The sequence below is a fragment of the Ranitomeya imitator genome, chromosome 2, assembly GCF_032444005.1.
Source record: "Ranitomeya imitator isolate aRanImi1 chromosome 2, aRanImi1.pri, whole genome shotgun sequence".
Lineage (NCBI taxonomy): Eukaryota > Metazoa > Chordata > Amphibia > Anura > Dendrobatidae > Ranitomeya > Ranitomeya imitator.
Genome location: NC_091283.1, coordinates 692580740 through 692591664, shown reverse-complemented (window position 1 = coordinate 692591664; position 10925 = coordinate 692580740).

Sequence of the window (10925 nt, the reverse complement as noted above, 5' to 3'; positions counted from 1 at the left end):
CGGGTATCGGTATCGGCGATATCCGATATTTTTTGAATATCGGACGATCCAATCCGATATAGATACTTTCCGATATCGGAAGGTATTGCTCAACACTATTCATGATACAAAAGTATATTTTGACAGTTTCCTCCCCACCTGAAAAAGGGATGCACCCATTCTACAGTATCAAAATATGTTTGAAGACAATCTTGACAGTGGGTTTCCCCAAGACAGCAGTGATGCACACAGTTTGCATCACTGTGATAGGCTTCCAACCACAGAAACATTGAGTCGTCAATAGGGTTGAGCGACTTTTAGTTTTTTAGGGTCGAGTCGGGTTTCGCGAAACCCGACTATCTCAAAAGTCGAGTTGAGTGGAATCGGCCGATTATCGCGAAAAGTCGGGGATCGACCGAAACACGAAACCCAATGCAAGTCAATGGGGGAGCATAGTCGGCAGTGAGTGGAGGCCAGGAAAACATGTATAGTGCCCATTTTAATGGCAAAAACATACATTCTTGTTACTGAAGCTTGTCAATCTTAATTTACCTTATAATAATAGTAAGGCATTGGAATTTGGGGGTCATTTGGCTAAAGTTGTGGGGGGTAGGGCTGGTTCAAGTATTTAGTGGGCCCAGGAAATCTGGACCACGTCACGGCAGTGGAGCAGGGAGAGGTAAGTATTTCAACTTTGCAAGTGCTGTGATCCTGAGCAAGCAGGGGGGGGGCACTCGTTGGCATTGGCACTGGCACAGGGCCCCTCAAAGTACGGCGGTGTGTTTGCACGGCGGTGGTGCCTCCTGTTATGGCTGGCAATCAGGCAACACAGCGTGCAGTAATCAGCGCACATACAGAGATCTGGCAATAACCAAAAACAATAGGACGAGCTCTGAGACGTGGAATCTCTGTAGACTGCAGAACCTGATCTATCCTCACACAACTATAAGCAGCAGTGGATTGCGCCTATCACTACCTATGCAACTCGGCACTGCCTGAGGAGCTGACTAGCCTGAAGATAGAAATACAAGCCTGACTTACCTCAGAGAAATACCCCAAAGGAATAGGCAGCCCCCCACATATAATGACTGTTAGCAAGATGAAAAGACAAACGTAGGAATGAAATAGATTCAGCAAAGTGAGGCCCGATATTCTAGACAGAGCGAGGATAGCAAAGAGAACTATGCAGTCTACAAAAACCCTAAAACGAAAACCACGCAAAGGGGCAAAAAGACCCACCGTGCCGAACTAACAGCACGGCGGTGCACCCCTTTGCTTCTCAGAGCTTCCAGCAAAAGTTAATAGCAAGCTGGACAGAAAAAACAGAAAACAAACTAGAAGCACTTATCTAGCAGAGCAGCAGGCCCAAGGAAAGATGCAGTAGCTCAGATCCAACACTGGAACATTGACAAGGAGCAAGGAAGACAGACTCAGGTGGAGCTAAATAGCAAGGCAGCCAACGAGCTCACCAAAACACCTGAGGGAGGAAGCCCAGAGACTGCAATACCACTTGTGACCACAGAAGTGAATTCAGCCACAGAATTCACAACAGTACCCCCCCCTTGAGGAGGGGTCACCGAACCCTCACCAGAACCCCCAGGCCGACCAGGATGAGCCACATGAAAGGCACGAACAAGATCTGGGGCATGGACATCAGAGGCAAAAACCCAGGAATTATCTTCCTGAGCATAACCCTTCCATTTGACCAGATACTGGAGTTTCCGTCTAGAGACACGAGAATCCAAAATCTTCTCCACAATATACTCCAATTCCCCCTCCACCAAAACAGGGGCAGGAGGCTCCACAGATGGAACCATAGGTGCCACGTATCTCCTCAACAACGACCTATGGAATACATTATGTATGGAAAAGGAGTCTGGGAGGATCAGACGAAAAGACACCGGATTGAGAATCTCAGAAATCCTATACGGACCAATAAAACGAGGTTTAAATTTAGGAGAGGAAACCTTCATAGGAATATGACGAGAAGATAACCAAACCAGATCCCCAACACGAAGTCGGGGTCCCACACGGCGTCTGCGATTAGCGAAAAGCTGAGCCTTCTCCTGGGACAAGGTCAAATTGTCCACTACCTGAGTCCAGATCTGCTGCAACCTGTCCACCACAGAATCCACACCAGGACAGTCCGAAGACTCAACCTGTCCTGAAGAGAAACGAGGATGGAACCCAGAATTGCAGAAAAATGGAGAGACCAAGGTAGCCGAGCTGGGCCGATTATTAAGGGCGAACTCAGCCAACGGCAAAAATGACACCCAATCATCCTGGTCAGCGGAAACAAAACATCTCAGATATGTTTCCAAGGTCTGATTGGTTCGTTCGGTCTGGCCATTAGTCTGAGGATGGAAGGCCGAGGAGAAAGATAGGTCAATGCCCATCCTACCACAAAAGGCTCGCCAGAACCTCGAGACAAACTGGGAACCTCTGTCAGAAACAATATTCTCAGGAATGCCATGTAAACGAACCACATGCTGGAAGAACAAAGGCACCAAATCAGAGGAGGAAGGCAATTTAACCAAAGGCACCAGATGGACCATTTTAGAAAAGCGATCACAGACCACCCAAATGACTGACATTTTTTGAGAAACGGGAAGGTCAGAAATGAAATCCATCGAAATATGTGTCCAAGGCCTCTTCGGGACCGGCAAGGGCAAAAGCAACCCACTGGCACGTGAACAGCAGGGCTTAGCCCTAGCACAAATTCCACAGGACTGCACAAAAGCACGCACATCCCGCGACAGAGATGGCCACCAGAAGGATCTAGCAACCAACTCCCTGGTACCAAAGATTCCTGGATGACCGGCCAGCACCGAACAATAAAGTTCAGAGATAACTTTACTAGTCCACCTATCAGGGACGAACAGTTTCTCGGCCGGACAACGATCAGGTTTATTAGCCTGAAATTTCTGCAACACTCTCCGCAAATCAGGGGAGATGGCAGACACAATGACTCCTTCCTTGAGGATACTCGCCGGCTCAGATAACCCCGGAGAGTCGGGCACAAAACTCCTAGACAGAGCATCCGCCTTCACATTTTTAGAGCCCGGAAGGTATGAAATCACAAAATCAAAACGAGCAAAAAATAACGACCAACGGGCCTGTCTAGGATTCAAGCGCTTGGCAGACTCAAGATAAGTAAGGTTCTTATGATCAGTCAAAACCACCACGCGATGCTTAGCACCCTCAAGCCAATGACGCCACTCCTCGAATGCCCACTTCATGGCCAGCAACTCTCAGTTGCCCACATCATAATTACGCTGAGCAGCAGAAAATTTCCTGGAAAAGAAAGCACATGGTTTGAACACTGAGCAACCAGAACCTCTCTGTGACAAAACCGCCCCTGCACCAATCTCAGAAGCATCAACCTCGACCTGGAACGGAAGAGAAACATCAGGTTGACACAACACAGGGGCACAGCAAAAACGACGCTTCAACTCCTGAAAAGCTTCCACGGCAGCAGAAGACCAATTAACCAAATCAGCACCCTTCTTGGTCAAATCGGTCAATGGTCTGGCAATGCTAGAAAAATTACAGATGAAGCGACGATAAAAATTAGCAAAGCCCAGGAATTTCTGCAGACTTTTTAGAGATGTCGGCTGAGTCCAATCCTGGATGGCCTGAACCTTAACCGGATCCATCTCGATAGTAGAAGGGGAAAAGATGAACCCCAAAAATGAAACTTTCTGCACACCGAAGAGACACTTTGATCCCTTCACGAACAAGGAATTAGCACGCAGTACCTGGAAAACCATTCTGACTTGCTTCACATGAGACTCCCAATCATCTGAGAAGATCAAAATGTCATCCAAGTAAACAATCAAGAATTTATCCAGATACTCACGGAAAATGTCATGCATAAAAGACTGAAAAACAGATGGAGCATTGGCAAGTCCGAACGGCATCACCAGATACTCAAAATGACCCTCGGGCGTATTAAATGCCGTTTTCCATTCATCTCCCTGCCTGATTCTCACCAGATTATACGCACCACGAAGATCAATCTTAGTAAACCAACTAGCCCCCTTAATCCGAGCAAACAAGTCAGAAATCAATGGCAAGGGATACTGAAACTTAACAGTGATCTTATTAAGAAGGCGGTAATCGATACACGGTCTTAGCGAACCATCCTTCTTGGCTACAAAAAAGAACCCTGCTCCCAATGGTGACGACGATGGGCGAATATGTCCCTTCTCCAGGGACTCCTTCACATAACTGCGCATAGCGGTGTGTTCAGGTACGGACAAATTAAATAAACGACCCTTAGGGAATTTACTACCAGGAATCAAATCGATAGCACAATCACAATTCCTATGCGGAGGTAGGGCATCAGACTTGGACTCTTCAAATACATCCTGAAAGTCCGACAAGAACTCTGGGATGTCAGAAGGAATGGATGACGAAATAGACAAAAATGGAACATCACCATGTACTCCCTGACAACCCCAGCTGGTTACCGACATAGAGTTCCAATCCAATACTGGATTATGGGTTTGTAGCCATGGCAACCCCAACACGACCACATCATGCAAATTATGCAGTACCAGAAAGCGAATAACTTCCTGATGTGCAGGAGCAATGCACATGGTCAGCTGGGCCCAGTACTGAGGCTTATTCTTGGCCAAAGGTGTAGCATCAATTCCTCTCAACGGAATAGGACACCGCAAAGGCTCCAAGAAAAATCCACAACGTTTAGCATAATCCAAATCCATCAGATTCAGGGCAGCGCCTGAATCCACAAACGCCATGACAGAATACGATGACAAAGAGCACATTAAGGTAATGGACAAAAGGAATTTGGACTGTACAGTACCAATAACGGCAGAGCTATCGAACCGCCTAGTGCGTTTAGGACAATTAGAAATAGCATGAGTAGAATCACCACAATAGAAACACAGTCTGTTCAGACGTCTGTGTTCTTGCCGTTCTACTTTAGTCATAGTCCTGTCGCACTGCATAGGCTCAGGTTTACTCTCAGACAATACCGCCAGATGGTGCACAGATTTACGCTCGCGCAAGCGACGACCGATCTGAATGGCCAAGGACATAGACTCATTCAAACCAGCAGGCATAGGAAATCCCACCATTACATCCTTAAGAGCTTCAGAGAGACCCTTTCTGAACAAAGCCGCTAGTGCAGATTCATTCCACAGAGTGAGTACTGACCACTTCCTAAATTTCTGACAATATACTTCTACATCATCCTGACCCTGGCATAAAGCCAGCAGATTTTTCTCAGCCTGATCCACTGAATTAGGCTCATCGTAAAGCAATCCCAGCGCCTGGAAAAATGCATCAACATTACTCAATGCAGAATCTCCTGGTGCAAGAGAAAACGCCCAGTCCTGTGGGTCGCCGCGCAAAAAAGAAATAATAATCAAAACCTGTTGAATAGGATTACCAGAAGAATGAGGTTTCAAGGCCAAAAATAGCTTACAATTATTTCTGAAGCTCAGGAATTTAGTTCTGTCACCAAAAAACAAATCAGGAATCGGAATTCTTGGTTCTAGCATCGATTTCTGATCAATAGTATCTTGAATCTTTTGTACATTTACAACGAGATTATCCATTGAGGAGCACAGAGCCTGAATATCCATGTCCACAGCTGTGTCCTGAAGCACTCTAATGTCTAGGGGAAAAAAAAGACTGAAGACAGAGCTAAGAAAAAAAAATGCTGTCAGGATTTCTTTTTTCCCTCTATTGGGAATCATTGGTGTGGCTCCTTGTACTGTTATGGCTGGCAATCAGGCAACACAGCGTGCAGTAATCAGCGCACATACAGAGATCTGGCAATAACCAAAAACAATAGGACGAGCTCTGAGACGTGGAATCTCTGTAGACTGCAGAACCTGATCTATCCTCACACAACTATAAGCAGCAGTGGATTGCGCCTATCACTACCTATGCAACTCGGCACTGCCTGAGGAGCTGACTAGCCTGAAGATAGAAATACAAGCCTGACTTACCTCAGAGAAATACCCCAAAGGAATAGGCAGCCCCCCACATATAATGACTGTTAGCAAGATGAAAAGACAAACGTAGGAATGAAATAGATTCAGCAAAGTGAGGCCCGATATTCTAGACAGAGCGAGGATAGCAAAGAGAACTATGCAGTCTACAAAAACCCTAAAACGAAAACCACGCAAAGGGGCAAAAAGACCCACCGTGCCGAACTAACAGCACGGCGGTGCACCCCTTTGCTTCTCAGAGCTTCCAGCAAAAGTTAATAGCAAGCTGGACAGAAAAAACAGAAAACAAACTAGAAGCACTTATCTAGCAGAGCAGCAGGCCCAAGGAAAGATGCAGTAGCTCAGATCCAACACTGGAACATTGACAAGGAGCAAGGAAGACAGACTCAGGTGGAGCTAAATAGCAAGGCAGCCAACGAGCTCACCAAAACACCTGAGGGAGGAAGCCCAGAGACTGCAATACCACTTGTGACCACAGAAGTGAATTCAGCCACAGAATTCACAACAGCCTCCCACCGGCAGCGACACTTTTGCGTACTATGAGGGTTCCTGTGCCAGTGACGTCGCCAACCAGTATTCCTCCCCCACACCTGATGAAGGAACCAGCACTTTTATCTGCACCTTCCTCTTTGTCCCCGTGTAAGGTGGTATGGTATGCGGGAAGGGGAACCTGACTTTCAGCAGGGTCACAATCTTGCTGTGTAGCATGCACGGGGAATGTTGCGTTATGGGTCAATGTACCAGCAGACTCATCTATCACTGGCTGGGCAATGGGCAGGATGAGGAGGAAACACAGATATAGGCCCAAAGAATAAAGTGGGCTAAATGCAGTTCAAAATTGGTAAGAGGACTAACCAGGGGGCATTGCTTTGTTCAGTGGAGTACAACTGTAATGAGAGGCTGACACAGTGAGTAGGCCCAAATCAGTAAGTAGGCTAAATGCAGTTCAAAATTGGTAACAGAAGTAACAGGCCCTGGTTTGTTAACAGGCGGCACTGGTTTGTTCAGTGGAGGAGAACATCAAGGAGCGGCAGACACCGATAGTAGGCCCCAACCCAACTAGTAGGCCAAATGCAGTCTATCAGTAACAACTACTTAACGAGAGCCTGAAAATGGAATTTCAGGACAGGAAACCAGGAGAACAGCAAGGAGCGGCAGACACTGTTAGTAGGCCCCAACCCAACTAGTAGGCCAAATGCAGTTGTTCCATTTAACAACTATTTAACAAGAGCCTGAAGATAGAAGCTCAGGAAGGGCAACCAGGAGAACACCTTGGAGCAGCAGACACTGTTAGTAGGCCCCAACCAAACTATAGTATCAGGAGAAAAAAGAGTTCTGCTAGGTATATGCATATAATAAAAAAATCTAAAGTTTATTTATAAATACACACAGATATTAGACAAACATTAAGACAGAAAAATTATGAGCACAAAGACAGTACACCAAGGTGGACAAGACCCACCCTAAAACCCTAGTACCTAAGCGCCAAAATCGGCTGTCAATAAGGTGCAATGTGCAAAAGACGCAGATAAGCACGTCTACCTATGAGTACCTCATCTTAAGTATAGCCCCTAATAGGGTGGTAATTATATTGTAAGGGGTAGACATACACTTACCAGGTATAGGGGTAGGAGGGTCGGATGCAGGGTGTATAAAAAGCCCCCCGACGCGCGTTTCGCATTCCTATAGAACGCTTTCTCAAGGGAGTACCGCAAGATCTGCTTGTAGGACCTTTTAAAGGTCAAAGAGTGAGTCACATGCAACTTGTGGGCCAATCCAAGTGGTTAGAAGGCGGCGCATGCGCACCGCGAATCCCAGGTCCTGGCAGTGCACCAGAGCGTCGCGCACTACTAAGCACGCGCGGGGAACAAAGGGAATCCCCAGGCGTGCGAGCCGGGCAGAGTGACGCGCCCGTGCATACCAGAGATCCCCGGCCGCGGCGCGCATGCGCACAACCACTGAATCACCAATGTATGAAGCAAGGAGCACTATGTGAACTAGAAATTACCCGTGACACTAGTTATATTGCGCCACTTGTTCCTCCAATCAAGGAGGAACATAGAAGTCCCAATGAATATAACAATTACATAATACAACAGAAAGGCAAAAAGAGACACAACATGATTTAAGTATAATGCGGCTGTCCATTTTCAATGCGGTGCGGTTTGTATCTCTCCACAGCATTCCATAAATGTCCTCTATGAGGTACTTCAGACTGGTAACTTCAGTGATGTATATATGAAGACATAGTGCCCATATGTATTGAATTGAGGTGGAGGCCCACAGACTTATTGGTCCCACTGCAGAAAAATAGGTATAATAATGGAAATAAATAATTACTGACAGATTAAAAAATATTAAAAAAAAAAAAAAAAAAAAAAACACCCTAAAAGATGTGGGTACCCAATAAAGGGATCACAGCAAAGAATATACAAAATATATAAAAAGTATGTATGTATAAATTCAGGACCCCAGAAAGGAGGAAAAGGACAATGATTCATTCAAACCCCTAGGGGTCAGGGTATCAAGAATTGTAATCCACTTCTTAAGTATAGCCCCCAATAGGGTGGTAATTATATTGTAAGGGGTTTTACCGACATACAACTTAAACTGCTGTCAAAGGGATTGTCTTTTTCTCCCACTAATTCTTTTCATTTCTTCACAGCAGTAAAGGATCTGCACTTATTCTCCCGCAAATTATTACTCAAGAAATTGCATTATAAAAGGGTTTCACATGAGCCCATGAGTGAGACCGAGAGAGAGACTCTCCAGAATTTGGAGGACCTTTTGGAAGAACAGGTTGGTCCATATGCTAATAGATTTCCTCCGTCATCCTTACCCAGATCTACAAGGTTCCCCCCCTTGTCTTTAAGTCCAGCAATAGAAGTCTTCACTAGATGTGTTAGTGAAGATTTTAAAAAATTGTCTACTAAAAGACGGTATGATAATTTAACACAGAGGGAACGTATGGCCCTATCCCAATTGCAATCCTTACCTGGTGTTATATTTAAACCAGCAGACAAGGGGGGGAACATTGTGATCTGGCCTCAAGATAAATATGAACGCGAGGCTCTCAGACAACTGAGGGACTCTGACACATACTCCAGATTGTCGTACAATCCTCTGGTTTCTTTCTCTCTCGGTCTCCAGAGCATTCTGGTTCGGGCTCTGGATAATGATGTCATTACTAAGCAGGTACTGGAGGGTTTAACAGTGAAATATCCTAAGGTGCCAACTTTCTACCTACTTCCTAAAATCCACAAGAATGCCCTCGACCCTCCAGGGCGTCCTATTGTGTCAGGCATTGGGGGACTTTGTAACCCCATATGCCAATTCATTGACTTTTACCTTAAACCCCTGGTAGAGGCATTGCCATCATATGTGCGTGACACAACGGACGCTCTGGCTAGGGTCGATGGCATTTTTGTGGATCACGATACCCTGATGGTGACCGCCGACGTGGAGAGCCTGTACACCTGCATTGATCACCAACATGGCATCGATGCGGTCCGCCTCTTTCTGGGGGCCTCCGACCGGGACGGCCCGCTCTGTGAGTTTATCCTCGAGCTGCTGCACTATGTCCTTACTCATAATTTTTTTGTTTATAAAGATCAGTTTTATCTACAGATGTGCGGCACGGCCATGGGTGCGGCCTGTGCGCCCTCGTACGCAAATCTCTTCCTGGGATCCTGGGAGAGATTCATTTTTGGCGACGAGGGCCCGCAGGCCGCCTCCCATGTGCTGTGCTGGCACAGATATATTGATGATATTTTCTTTCTTTGGGATTGGACGGTGCGGCAGCTCGGGGAATTCATGGAGACGCTGAATCGGAATTCTCTTAACATCCGTTTGACTTATAATTATGACATCAAGAAGGTCAACTTTTTGGATGTCAGTTTCGAAGTAGATACAAATGGATCCATTCAAACGGACGTATATCGTAAACCCACATCTGTTAATTCCTTGATTCACGCGTCCTCAGCTCACATTGCTTCTACCATTAGGGCCGTCCCGGTCGGACAGTTCCTCCGGATGAGGCGGATCTGTTCGTCGGATGCAAAATTTGAGGTGCAGGCCTCTGACCTGAAATCCAGATTTGCAGCACGTGGCTACTCTAACCGATGCATCAAATATGGATATCGTAGGGCGCGGGCTACTCCACGCGGCGATCTACTTCGGGGTACCAGAGCTCGACCAGACATCACAAGTAACGGCCCAATTAGGTTCATATCAACCTTTAATCATGAGTGGGAGAATATGCGGCAGATCCTGGCCAAACATTGGTCCATTCTGAGTACCGAGCCCTCCCTGGGAGCTGGATTGGCTGATTATCCCCTTATGACCGCAAGAAGGTCCAAAAATCTTAAGGACATTCTTGTCAGGAGTCACTATGTCCCCACCGTGAGGCACCCATTTGGCTCCAGGGGTCCTGTGCCGGGATCTATACCATGCAGTCGCTGTCTTGCCTGCGCAAATGTCCTGCGCTGCTCTACCTTCTGTAGCTCCGATGGGAGCAAAACCTTTGATATAAGACATCGGATCTCCTGCAGTAGCGTGAATGTGATCTATTACGCTACATGCGGCTGCTCCAAAATTTACGTTGGGCTCACGTCCAGGGAGCTCAGGATAAGGATACAGGAGCACGTGCGGAACATTTGCGCGGCCAAGACTGCGACCGATGTGACCCTCCTCAAAACTATCCCCCGTCACTTTAGACAACATCATAATAGTGATCCGTCTTCATTTAAGGTGAGGGGGATAGATGCTATTCATCTTGGTATAAGAGGGGGTAACTACAAAAAAGTCCTGGCACAGGTTGAAGCGAAGTGGATTACAATTCTTGATACCCTGACCCCTAAGGGTTTGAATGAATCATTGTCCTTTTCCTCCTTTCTGGGGTCCTGAATTTATACATACATACTTTTTATATATTTTGTATATTCTTTGCTGTGATCCCTTTAT